Below are 13446 nucleotides of genomic sequence, written 5' to 3'. Positions count from 1 at the left end.
TCGTAGGAGCCGTCGGAGCGCTCCCTGAAGCGCGATGTTCCCTCGGCTCTGCGGCGCAAGGCACAGCTGCCCCCGACCTTCATCCAAACCTGAATTGCTTCGGTTCTTGGCCGCGTTCGTATCGTGCAGTTGCCCCGGGTTTTCCTACGCCGATAACCAGCAAATGTGCGGTGAACAATGCCGCCCGGACGCGCCGCTGCCGGCGACTCGTCTGCGGAGCCACCAGTCTAATGAGCCGGCATGGCCACGAAGCTGGGAGCGTAAAAACTCTCGCGATGCCCCATCGAGCCAGGCGGCCGGCCGGCCTCGCGGTGACCTGCGCGTGTCCCGCGCCGGGCCTGTACTGCACGGGGGACCTTGCCCTCGAACAGCTCTCCTAATGGAGCCGTGTGTCCTGCCCCCGTGTCCCCTCCTCACTACCACCTCATCCTCCTCGTTTCCTGCCTGCTCCTCATGCCCATATCCTCCTTCTTGCACCGGCCGTTGCTCGGGGGCCTTGTTTTACTTTTATTGTTTGGCGCTTGGTTTTGAAATGCACTTCCACACCCGTGCACGAACACATCCCCACCGCCCCTTCCCTCCGTCGCCTCCGTCGCTCTGCCGTTTTGGTTTTGCCTGTGAACATCAACCCTCACCTTCACCACCACCGTCGCCGCCACCACAATCCCGACCTCCCTGCACATCCCACCTGCCCCCCCTTCCCCACCCGCACGTGGCCCATCACCCAGTCGCTGTTTCCCGATCGCTCCCTGCAGCAGACGCACCAGAGCGCGCTGCGCGTGCAGCAGCGGGCCGCCGCCCTGCTCGGCTCGGGCCACTACGCCACGGACGCCGTGCGCTCGTGCGCGGAGATGGTCGCCCAGCACTGGCAGCGGCTGCTGCTGAGGGTGGAGGACCGCCTCAAGCTCGTCACGGCCTCGGTCGCTTTCTACAAGACCTCGCAGCAGGTGAGCGTGCACGCTCACACCGTCCCGCTTGAACACGATTCACCGCAATCACTCCCTCGATCACCACTCTTCTATCAATTTTAGATTTGAAGCTTTCGTGACTGCAAGAATTCATACTCTTAGGTTTTTTCGGTAAATAATAAAAATAATAGAAATAAGAATTATTTTATTTCTATTATTATTTTTATTATTTATTTTTTACCTACCTGACTTTACTGAAAAAACCTAAGAGTATTCTTCTATCACTTCTACTACCACGGTTACTCTGCCTGTGAACTTGACTCATCTATTCCTCCCTCCATGTTGAGGATTCGGTTCTACCACACTGACCGTTTCGTCCCGTCCACACTGTGTTCAACCACCACACTGCAGGTCACTAGACTGGTCTTGTTAAAACAACAAAACGAGCAATGCAAGGAGGTGGCCCGGCTGTAAAGGCTGTGCACAGCCCAACGTTGAGCGTCAGCTCGGCCCTGCGTAGGTCAACCGCGGTGTTTGTCTCGCCAGGTGTGCTCCGTGCTGGACAGCCTGGAGCAGGAGTACAAGCGCGAGGAGGACTGGTGCGGGGGCTCGGACAAACTGGGCCCTGGCGCCGAGAACGATCACGTGGAGCCCATCATTCACAAGCACCTGGAGCAGAAGGAGGCCTTCCTCAAGGTAGCAGAGGTTTGGGTGGAGGCTGTTATTGTGGAGGCTGTGTTTGTGAAAGCTGCTATGATGTGGGGATTGTAACGGTGGAGTCCGAGAGGATGACAGTTGTGATGGTGCAGTCGATGGCTGTTGGGGGTTGTGATGGTGGAGTCGATGGCTGTTGGGGGTTGTGATGGTGGAGTCAATGGCTGTTGGGGGTTGTGATGGTGGAGTCGATGGCTGTTGGGGGTTGTGATGGTGGAGTCGATGGTTGATGGGGGTTGTGATGGTGGAGTCGAGAGGGGGTGGGGGTTGTGATGGTGGAGTCGAGGGGGGGTGGGGGTTGTGATGGTGGAGTCGAAGGGGTTGTGGGTAACAATCCCTCTGGCCCTTGCAGGCCTGCACGCTCGCGCGGCGCAACGCCGAGGTCTTCCTCAAGTGCATCCACAGGAACAGCGTGACGCAGCCCGGCTTCCTCAGCCCCGCCCGCGGCCCTGAGCAGCAGGTCAAAGGTCAGCACTCTGTACGGGTTGCCTCTGAACCCCGCCGCGTGAACCCCGCCGCGTGAACCCGGTGTTTTGTATTTGTTGCCACGAGGTGGCGCCATCGGCGTTCTTTGCGCTCATCCCAAATTTCCCCCGCACCTTTTGCGTGTCGCAGCACGTGCGCCCTGCCCTCAAAGATGTGCGTGCCACGCGTGGGGGTTTGTGGGCCGTGTTTAGTGATCCTGGGGGAGCTGCTGCAGAGAGAGAACCGCGTCCTGCATCACTGGACGGTCCGAAAGCGCCGCCTGGAGCAGTGTCAGCAGTACGTGCTGTTCGAGCGCAGCGCCAAGCAGGTGCGACCATGCGCGCACGCAGAGCTGGAGACGCACACAGACGTTACACGCCGCTAGGTGGCAGTACAACAACACATTCTAAATGTCCATCTTTTGAGTGTTTTTTCTTTGTGTGTGGGTTTGCTCCGGGTTCTCTAGTTTCCTCCTGCACGAAGCCAAACGCTTATTCATGGCATTGGCCAAACATCTCAACACAGGAACCTCCTGAAGAAGTGCTGAGACTCCCTGAGGCTCTTCTGGATAAATAGAAGGAAACACACGGACACTGGCATTGCACATAGACGGCCAGCCAACAGCACACAAGAGAGTAGAGCGTATCGCCCGGTCCCTGTGCGTGTGTCTGTGCGTGTGTGCTTGGGGAGACAAAGGCGGCCGGGCGCGATTCTGTCCACACCAACCTCTCGTGCATCCTGATGGCGAACAGCACTGTTCAGGGCCATACGGGAGATCTTTGTATTTGTGTTTGTATCTGGGTCGATTTATTGCCATGGCTTACACCAGTGGCAAGTGATATGTGAACTGGTGTGTAATCTAGTGGGGTGTACTGTGGTGTTAAGAGAGCTGTGTACTGTAGAGTGTGGTGGAGCGTAGTGGTTATTATATTATTTCTTGTGAGGAGCTGTAGTGTAGCGGTGAGCGTGCTCCGCCACGAACATGGCGACCCGAGTTCGATTCCCGCTCACGGCCAACAACAGAGCTGGTCGTGGACCTCCCCTAGGTCGACTCAACCTCAAATGAGTACCTAATGCAGTGTGTAAACATCGCCATGAAAGAGACGGCCGAGCGTGGTATTGACCACCCACCCCCTTGTGTGCTGTGCCGACCTTTTTAGGTGCTCGCTAACAGTACTTGCCCCAACAGTCTGTGAAGGTTATACGGGGGATATTTGCCTTCATATGGGTGTGCGTGTGTGTGTGAACCCCGCAGGTGCTGAGCTGGATCCACGACACGGGGGAGTTCTACCTCTCCACGCACTCGTGCACTGGGCAGACGCCCGACGAGAGCCGTGCCCTGCTGCAGGAGCACGACAGCTTCTCGTCCTCAGCCAAGGCACGCACACACACGCACGCCCACTGGCACACGTGCGCACACTAGCACACGTACAATAGCACACGTGCACTACCACATACACCCGCGCACGCACTCACGCACATCGGCGTGCGCGTGCTCACATTCGTGGGCATATGCACCGGGCGTGCGTGTAAAACTGCTGCTGCTGCTCGGTGCAGGAGGTGCGTGAGAAGGTGGTGCTGCTGGTGCGGCTAGCAGAGTCTTTCCTGGCCAAGGGGCACGCTCACGCCGTCGACTTCCGCCAGTGGGTCACGGCCGTCGACAAACGCTACCGCGACTTCTCCTGCCGCGCCCACAAGCACCGGGCCGCCTTGGAGGCTGCACTGGGCCTCCCGCCACAGGTGCGGCCTCGTCCGTGTGATCCGCAGCGTCGGCGGAATACACCACGCTTGCCGTTGCTGCTGGGGATGGCTCGGATGCGTCGTCGCTGGCAATGGCCTAATTTGCATAGCTAAATAAATAGGCAGAAAAGATGCCCCCTGTCCCACATCTGTTCCTCCGCATTTTGAAATTAAAGTATTTTTTGTGAAGTATCAGCCATGCTGACTTCCTATATTCCACAACAATGCTCATGATAATTTAATATTGTGTATTATATAGTTTTATATTTAAATATGACCCATACATTACAGAGAAGATCCTTGCCTAACAAACATCTTGAAATTCTCCGGTATTGGTTCGAGCAAGCCTGACTGCTCATGAGATACTGTCAACGCTAATGATTATTCTATGTCATCTACGATGATAACTGTCGACGGAGCGATGGTCGGTCGTAACCCAAACCTGCCCGAGCCATCGTCTAGGCGACTAATCACAAACCAAACAACTTGTGAACCTGATACCGATTTCTGCCCTAACCGTTAATCTTAGTCATGTCCGTTTGTTTCTGTCCGTGTGGCCCTCGGGAACTCGCCGCGTATAGAACGATCACGACCTGCAGCTTGACACAGTCCCATTGGGGTTGGCCGAGTCGGGGGGTAAGCCTGAACCGGCCAATCAGAGCCTGCGGCCAGAGAGCAGCCCAGCATGCCTCAAGGGGCCAGAGGTCAAGCTGCGAGACGCCAGTCACGAGCTCAACGAGGAGAAGAGGAAATCGGCGAGACGGAAAGAGTTGAGTCCCTCGCCACCTCCGCACAATGCTGCAGGGACCCAGGGTGCTCGGCGTTTAACTGAACAGCCGCCTCTTGGGCCGCGAATGATGCGCAGAGCCCTGGTGGGTGGATGTTGAGTGCGAGTGCAGGCAGGGATGAGCACAGGCCCGAAACGTCAAGCGGCCAGCAACATACTGCATCGTTAAAGTTGTAATAGATACACATTTATTTTTACATTTTCTTCAATTGAGCAAGGTTATAAATAGGTACTGAGAAAGGAGACGGTGGGAGGCAATTCCAAAATGAAAGAATACAAAGGAAACCGAAAGGGAAGTGGTGTAATCTGCATTGTGGTGGGGATGAGTGGATGAGTGTGTAAATGAGTGAGTTGTTGTGACCTGCATTGTGGTGGATGAGTGGATGAGTGTGTAAATGAGTGGGTTGTTGTAACCTGCATTGTGGTGGATGAGTGGATGAGTGTGTAAATGAGTGGGTTGTTGTAACCTGCATTGTGGCGGATGAGTGGATGAGTGTGTAAATGAGTGGGTTGTTGTGACCTGCATTGTGGTGGATGAGTGGATGAGTGTGTAAATGAGTGGGTTGTTGTGACCTGCATTGTGGTGGATGAGTGGATGAGTGTGTAAATGAGTGGGTTGTTGTGACCTGCATTGTGGTGGATGAGTGGATGAGTGTGTAAATGAGTGGGTTGTTGTAACCTGCATTGTGGCGGATGAGTGGATGAGTGTGTAAATGAGTGGGTTGTTGTAACCTGCATTGTGGTGGATGATTGGATGAGTGTGTAAATGAGTGGGTTGTTGTGACCTGCATTGTGGCGGATGAGTGGATGAGTGTGTAAATGAGTGGGTTGTTGTAACCTGCATTGTGGCGGATGAGTGGATGAGTGTGTAAATGAGTGGGTTGTTGTGACCTGCAGTGTGGTGGATGAGTGCATGAGTGTGTAAATGAGTGGGTTGTTGTGACCTGCAGTGTGGCGGATGAGTGGATGAGTGTGTAAATGAGTGGGTTGTTGTAACCTGCATTGTGGTGGGGATGATTGGATGAGTGTGTAAATGAGTGGGTTGTTGTGACCTGCATTGTGGCGGATGAGTGGATGAGTGTGTAAATGAGTGGGTTGTTGTAACCTGCATTGTGGTGGATGAGTGGATGAGTGTGTAAATGAGTGGGTTGTTGTGACCTGCATTGTGGCGGATGAGTGGATGAGTGTGTAAATGAGTGGGTTGTTGTGACCTGCATTGTGGCGGATGAGTGGATGAGTGTGTAAATGAGTGGGTTGTTGTAACCTGCAGTGTGGCGGATGAGTGGATGAGTGTGTAAATGAGTGGGTTGTTGTGACCTGCATTGTGGCGGTTAAACAGTGTGGATGAGACGAAGCAGTCCGTCTGATAGACCGATTCCTCATCATGAGTGAAGTTCACAGAAATAGTAACCATGGTAGTAGCTATAGAAGAGTGATAAGGAGGAGACTGGCCGTCAGAGAGTGAGTTACTCGAGTGAATCTTGGACATGACAGCAGTGGCTTCCATCAGCAATTTCTCCACCAGACAGGTCCAAGAACTGATTAGAAGGAAGTCAATAATTGGCGCATTATCTGACATGTTGTCTTCACGATCCAATCTGCTGATGCTGATGTGGTGGTGGCTGCCGGCGTTGCCTTTAGGTTCATCATGGCGGAGCTGCTGCAGACGGAGAAGGCCTACGTGCGAGACCTTCACCAGTGCATCGAGGTGCTGCCCACAGCGTCCACCGCACGCGGTTGCCCGTTTCACCTGCGCTTCCCTCGTTCACTATTAGGTGTCCTCACTGTGAAGCTTTCGTGAGCGTTACTCTCGTTTGGAGCGTTCAGCACAGTCTTGAGAGGAACTGCGTTGCATCATGAAAGCAGTGCGTGGTGGTGGTGGTGGTGGTGTTAGTGTGTTCTGAGGTAGCAGTGGTGATAGTGTGTTGTGATGGTGTTGCGAGGTAGTAGTGTGTTGCGAGGTGGTAGTGGTGGTAGTGTGTTGTGAGGTGGTAGTGGTAGTGTGGTGTGATGGTGTTTCGAGGTAGTGGTGGTAGTGTGTTGTGAGGTGGCAGTGGTGGCAGCAGTGTGTTGTGATATGGTGGTGGTAGCACTGTGTTGTGATATGGTGGTGGTAGCACTGTGTTGTGATGGCGCTGCGTGGTGGTGCAGACGTACCTGTGGGAGATGACGAGCGGCATCGAGGAGATTCCACCGGGAATCGTCAACAAGGAGCAGCTCGTGTTCGGCAACATCCGCGACATCTACGACTTCCACAACAAGTTCGTCCCCCCTCTCCCACACCTCCCTCTGTGTTTGGAGGCCTCTTTACAGCCCTGCAGAGCCAGCGGTGGAAACTCAACATTCCACATGATTAGAACTGCTTCATTAGCACGGTTGGCTACGTACAAAAGAAGTTCAACTTACACACACACATTCCCATTATTCCTTTAGCGAGGGAGAATCTCTCCGTCGGACAACTACTGTTGACCTCCTAAGCAGAGCGGTGCTCTTTTTGTCGAGGGCGCCATGCGTGTGTCTTGTAAAGAAATGGAACGCTGGCAGGCGCGCGTCACGCTGAGGGTGACGGGGTCGTGTCGCTCCCCTCCCCGCAGCATTTTCCTGAAAGAGCTGGAGAAGTACGAGCAGCTGCCGGAGGACGTAGGCCACTGCTTCGTCACCTGGGTGAGGCTGCGCTCTCCTCCTCTCTCTTATCGCCTGCAGCACGCCTGCTTCTCGACACCTTCTCACGCGCCGCTCTCCCTTCCCTCTCTCACGCGCAGGCGGACAGGTTCCAGATGTATGTGGCTTACTGCAAGAACAAGCCCGACTCAAGCCAGCTCATCTTGGAGCACGGGGGCACCTTCTTTGATGTGAGGGTTCCTGTAGTTTGTTGAATTTAGGAAGTGACGGAGCAGAAAGCTCGGTTGCTTCTGCGTGCGTCGGAGCAAAGCTCTAGTCCGCTAATACAAAAGGTTATTACTTTGATTGTTTACCCATGAATCATACGACTGTTTTTCGGGAGGGTATCATAGTTGAAGCCAACAGTTGCTGCGTGTTCAAGTAGTTTTTGGTGTAATTTTTCAAAAATGTTTGCATTTGGTTTGTGACCCTGGCATGCACAAAGGCCTACCTTTTCCAAATGACGTCCCGGTGGCGCTCTCCCCCCGTGTGCGCAGGAGATCCAGCAGAAGCACAGTCTTGCAAACTCCATCTCCTCGCAGCTCATCAAGCCCGTGCAGCGCATCACCAAGTACCAGCTGTTGCTGAAGGTGCAGCCCACATGGCCTCACACGCGTGCAGACAAAGACAGGCGACTGTGTCTCCCCAGTGCTGATGTTTTACACACTGAAACAGCTACTAGGAAATACGTTCATATTTCATCACCGATGTTAGCTGTGAGCGTGGAATCGAACTCGGGTTGCTGCGTTCATAGCACCATGCGCTAACCTCTACACCGACGCTCCCCACACGATTGCTTATTTACGCACGCACACAACAGCAGCAGCAGCAGCAGCAGCCATTAGCCACGAATCAGCATTGACATCACCCCAGGGCTTGCGCCAGGTAGGTGTACTTTTAAGTTATCACATGAAGAGTGGAAGGCTCGCCGCCATGAGGTGACGGGAAAGACCCCGGTGTTATGCGCTGACTGACTTGAAATTGCTTCCACGCGCAGACGCAGATGCGCGTGCACGTGGAGTGGAGGCACCTCCGTGTTCTCACTGCAGGCGCGTGCGTGCCTGTCCCCACCAGGAGCTGCTGACGTGCTGTGAGGAGGGCACGGGCGAGATCAAGGAGGGCCTCGAGGTGATGCTGAGCGTCCCAAAGAAAGCCAATGACGCCATGCATCTCAGCATGTTGGAAGGTAGGCCGCAGAGTCAGTGGACTTACCCTTTTTATTTTTTAGTCATTTGTTCAAGCCAACTTTTGTTCCAGGACATTTGTTTCTTGTGATATTGTTTATATTTGTGCACCGCTTTCAATCTATTTTGTTGTTTTTGCACTGATTTCTGTTTTGTTATTTTTGCTCTGATGTCTGCTTGCTTCATGATCATGCTGTATTGTGTGTTATCGCTTTTGTAATTTTGGTGCCTGGATGGGAATGTGTGTGAATGTGTGTTATTGTATCTTCGTGGGGGGAGCGGTGGTGCAGTGGGTTAGCGCACTGCACTACAAACTCGGCGACTCCAGTTCGATTCCTGCTCACGACCAACATTAGTGCCATATATCTGAACCAGTCGTGAGCCTCCCCTAGGTCGACTCTGCCTTAAATGAGTGCCTGGCGCGGTGTGTAAACATCCGCACTGGGGAGACAAAGGCAGGCCAGGCGTGGTTCTGGTCGCACAACCCCCTCGTGTTCTGTTGGACTTTCATAGGTGCTCACGAACAGCACTTGCCCCCAACAGTCTACCGAGGCGACAAGTGGTCTTTGTGTCTAATATCGGTGTGCCTGCTCGTGTGGGCGGAGTGTGCACGGGTCTGGATGAGAGTGTGGCCGCTCAGGGGGAGCTGCTGCTGCAGGAGACGTTCCAGGTGTGGGACTCGCGTTCTCTGCTGCGCAAGGTCCGGGAGAGGCACCTCTTCCTTTTCGACATGGCCCTGCTCTTCAGCAAGGAGCAGAAGGACTCCTCGGGCAGGAGCAAGTACCTCTACAAGCACAAGATTCCTGTGGGTGACGCACCCCTCTCTGATTCGTGCCGCTTACTTGTATGTATGTATGTTGAACTTGTTTCGCACCGCGTAGCCAACCTTGCTAATCGGAGGGGTCCCTTACCTCCGTGATGTGTGGGCGTCCGTTATCTACAGACATCTGCATCTAATTCCCCCCCCCCCCACTCTTAACTCAACACCTCTCATTTTACTCAAGAAAGACAATGCTCTACGGTCCCACAGGCACAACAGTTTAACCGTCCCTAGAGATCAAACCCGCACAGGCACACCCTCGCTCAGAGCTGCTTCAGCATGGAACCATCTCCCAGACCCACCAACTCGTGCCGCCAGTCCCAGCTGATTTAATTCTGTGATTAAAACTCGCTCACTACTCAACGTCTGCAACCATCACAGAGCGAGTGCATTCTATACAAACCAGCCATGTGTACCACTTAATTCTGTATTCATTGTATGTATGCAAACTGCATAATTTCTAGATTTAAAATAGCTGTATGCATTTCAACATGTTTTTTAAGTATGTGTGAGTGTTTATGTGTGTATGTGTTGAGGTGTAGAACCATGCGGACTCGGAGTTTCTTGAACGGGCTTATGCCGGTTTATTAACACTGTTAATAATCACACTAACTCACACCAGTGGTAGGTGCACACTACACTCGGCCCTTCCCTTGGACCTCGGCTCTACTCTTGTCCCTAGCCTCGGCTATTCCCTTGGGCTTTCCCACCCGAGTCGGGACAGGGGTTGAGCCATCACCGCCCGACCGAGCGAGAGCAGCACCCCACTTCTCCCTAGCCGGCTCTCACGGACTTCCTCGAGCATTACCCTCGGCTATCTCGACGGCTCTCCCACTCGTCGAAACCCGGGACGGGGGTTCAGTCAACTCCGTCCGTTCACGAGCGAGAGAGACCTCTCTTAGCCGCTTCACAGCCCGGGCTCCCACAACGACCCCCCTTACGTCACGGGGTCCCCCTTAAGTGTACCCCCTTACAATACCCGTCACATGATGTCATCCCACTATCCCATGACTCCATGAGGCTACTCCACAACATATGTATGAGTGTGAACTCAGCCAGTGGTAAGTGATGTATAAACTGGTGTATAGTGTTGTGGGGTTGACTGTGGTGTTGCGAACGCGACGACCCAAGTTCGATTCCCGCTCAAGGGCAACACCAGAGCTGGTCCTGGACCTCCCCTAGGTCGACTCAACCTCAAATGAGTACCTGGTGCGGTGTGTAAACATCACCACAGGGGAGACAAAGGTGGCCGGGCGTGGTGCCTTCTCAGCTGCTCACTAGTAGCACTTGCCCCAACAGTCTGTTAAGGATATAAGGGAACTTTGTGTGTGTGTGTTGAACTTCTTTTGCACCACCATCCTAATCGGAGGTGCGGGGGTGTATGAGTGTATACCTGTGTATGTTTGTACGAGTGTCAATTCGTGTTTGCTGTGTGTCAGCCGACACCCTGCACACCCTTGCAAGCGAGGCGTTCCATCTCAAGGGATTATCCGGGTGAATATTGCACTGAATAAAGCGTGCGCGTTTGTGGCTCCCCCTCCCCCCTTCCTCCCTCCTCCCCCCACCCTCCTCCCTTCCTCCATCCTTCTCCTCGCCCCCCCACAGACGTCAGAGTTGGGGGTGTCGGAGCACGTGGAGGGGGACCCCTGTAAGTTCGCGCTGTGGGTCGGCCGCACCCCGACGTCAGACAACCGCCTCGTCATGCGGGTGAGTTCCCTGGCGGCCAAACCACCGCTTGTGTGGAGTCACGAAAGTGGCGGTGGGGGTGGGTTTGTGACGTTCGTTGTGTGGTGGTTATTTTTGTGTCGTGTAGCAACACTCGCAGCCATTACTCTGTTCAATCAAATCACGTCCAAGTTTTTGCTCAAAATGAGCAGTGCTCATCTCCCGTTTACTGCCCTGGACCAGTGGATATTCCATATGTAATAACAGCCATAGAGGGTTCACGTGGGGATTGGCTTGCCGGTCCCGCTTTGTAGCCAATAAGGGTTGAGACAGGGAGCATGGCCCCGGCGTGATCACGGCAGGTCAGCAGGGGTGATTGGCCTGGCCATTCGGGGCCCCAGCTAATGGGGAGCCGGATCAGAGGCGTGGTCCCGGGATTGACAGGGAACCATCGGGAACGGTCAAGGCTGTCCATGGAGGATTGGCTGGGGGGTACCACGTGACGAAGGGATTAAGAGAGAGAGGGAATGATCGAGAGCAGACTGGGGAACGACAAGAGCAGGGTCACGCGCGTACGGGGGCTCTGGGTGCCACGTGCACGGTGGGGACTTGGTGTGAAGTCTGCCCTCTCTCCGTTGTCTGCCAGCAACGGAGAGTGTGTGAGTAAAGTGTAATTGTGGAAGTGGAAATAAAAAGGACTGATTCCGAAGCCGTCTCAAGAAGGATTATTACACATATTTCCATGGCGGCAGTGAGCCTATCCATAGGACAAGCACTGTTCACTTCCCCACAAAGTGGTACTCGTTTTATCTATCCCTGAGGAGTGATTGGCTGAGTAAATCCTTCACCAAAATTGCAAGCCGCTCTACTGATGGCGGTTGTGTGGTGGTTACGTGAAGGTTATGCGCTGGTAGTGGTGGTGGCGGCTGGGGTTGTAGCCTTCCTCTGTCGTGTGGAAATAGCAACTTTTACGAGGGTAAGGTTGCGACTAAAGCCTCATGGACTTTCAAGATCATCTTTTTTCAGGAGGATCCTGCGAAGTTTTGACAGTAAGGAGCTACGATTTCTGTGTTTCACTCGATCTTTAACGTCCACTGTGAAGCAGATGGCTCGTCGTATTCTACGGTTATTACACAGGCCGCACTTGTCAACGAGGGCAGCCCTCCAGATTTAAACCACAACCTCTGCAACAAGCGGCGAGCACGACACCGCTGTGCCGTGTCACCGCCGTTGTGCGGTAGATGGGTGGTGGCGGTGGTGGCAGTGGTGTTGTGCGAAGCTAATTGGTTGCGTGCGCGTACAGGCGTCCAATCTGGACACGAAGCAGGAGTGGGTGAAGCGCATCCACGAGGCGATCCAGGAACGCACGTTGCACCTGAAGGGGCCGCTCAAAGAGCCCATCCAGGTGCCACGTACTCCTGGGGCCAAGCACCGCTCCAGGTGAGGCGATGTGCAACGGTTGTATTTAGATTTGAGGTTTACACAGCCTTGGTTAACAGTCACTCGACTCTCTTCGAGTGCAACTGCACGCGTGACCTGGTTGCAGGGCATTTCGTAAGCCCTCCTTCCACCTGGTCTCCGTTGTCCACAAAGGGAAATGGTGAATTAGGAGTGGGAATGTAACGTGATGGTGAATGTTTACCGGTGAGTACAGATGCTGTGATGCTCACAGATTGCCATTCTGTACCAACCGCTTGCTGGAGGCCGGGCGGGTGGTGCAGCAGCAGCAGCAAACACAGCAACACCAAAAGCAGCAGGATGGACAGCAGTAGCCGCAGATTGTACAGTGGCAACAGCAGCAGCTGCACCAGCTGCACATGCTGCACATGTGGCACAGGCTGCACTTGCAGCCAAGGCTACACGTGCTGTACAGGCTGTACATGCTGCACGTGCTGCACATGCTGTGCTCACTGAGCATGCTGCACCTGCTGCGAGTGCTGTGCCGGGCTCGGTGCTGTGCTCCCTGTGCTCTGTGTGATGCGATTTTCTCTGTGCTGGGTGCAGGGAAGGTGGAGAGGACGCAGACAGCCTCGGAGAGAGCAGCAGCCAGCCAGACACCGCCTCTCTCACGTCCCGCAACTCCCAGCTCACCGTGGACAGCGACCGGGTACTACTGCCTCATCGACAAATCACCGCCGCTTTTACCGGCCAAACACACGCAACACCAACCCACCACTCATCAACCACTCGCCAACCACCTCCACCATCCACATCACTAACCAGTCACCGACACTCACCAACTACTCACCAACCACATCACTCACCAGCCACCCACACGCAGCATGACACACCACCCCAGACTGCTCCAGTCAACAACCACTCGCACCCTTCAAACCTTTCACAGCACTCACCAACCACCAACACCACACATGAACTAGCTGCACTCACACATGCGTACGTGTGCACACACATTCACGCAAGCCTCGCGAAGCCGGAGCCCTGTCGATTCTGTCCGGTAACTTCACTTGCAGCTGTATTTGACGCACATCCGTTTACCTGCTG

At 54.2% G+C, this 13446-nt stretch overlaps 1 pseudogene across 1 annotated transcript in view; it reads left to right on the top strand.

Annotated features, from left to right (window-relative positions):
* LOC144721120 (kalirin-like) overlaps positions 1–13446 on the top strand; it is a 92949-nt pseudogene that overhangs the window by 41931 nt on the left and 37572 nt on the right. The window contains exons 18-34 of the transcript XR_013585841.1: positions 756–947; positions 1455–1604; positions 1975–2089; positions 2300–2415; positions 3343–3465; positions 3645–3827; positions 4409–4596; positions 6256–6322; positions 6766–6875; positions 7209–7278; positions 7377–7466; positions 7773–7865; positions 8350–8461; positions 9065–9264; positions 10885–10986; positions 12248–12384; positions 12949–13051. The product of XR_013585841.1 is annotated as a kalirin-like (transcript). The remainder of the gene's footprint in view (positions 1–755; positions 948–1454; positions 1605–1974; positions 2090–2299; positions 2416–3342; positions 3466–3644; positions 3828–4408; positions 4597–6255; positions 6323–6765; positions 6876–7208; positions 7279–7376; positions 7467–7772; positions 7866–8349; positions 8462–9064; positions 9265–10884; positions 10987–12247; positions 12385–12948; positions 13052–13446) is intronic.

Source organism: Lampetra planeri, chromosome 10 (genome assembly GCF_965212315.1).
Source record: "Lampetra planeri chromosome 10, kcLamPlan1.2.h2, whole genome shotgun sequence".
NCBI classification, from domain to species: domain Eukaryota; kingdom Metazoa; phylum Chordata; class Hyperoartia; order Petromyzontiformes; family Petromyzontidae; genus Lampetra; species Lampetra planeri.
The sequence above is the reverse complement of the archived record's forward strand: the minus strand, read 5'-3'. Positions and strand labels throughout refer to the sequence as shown.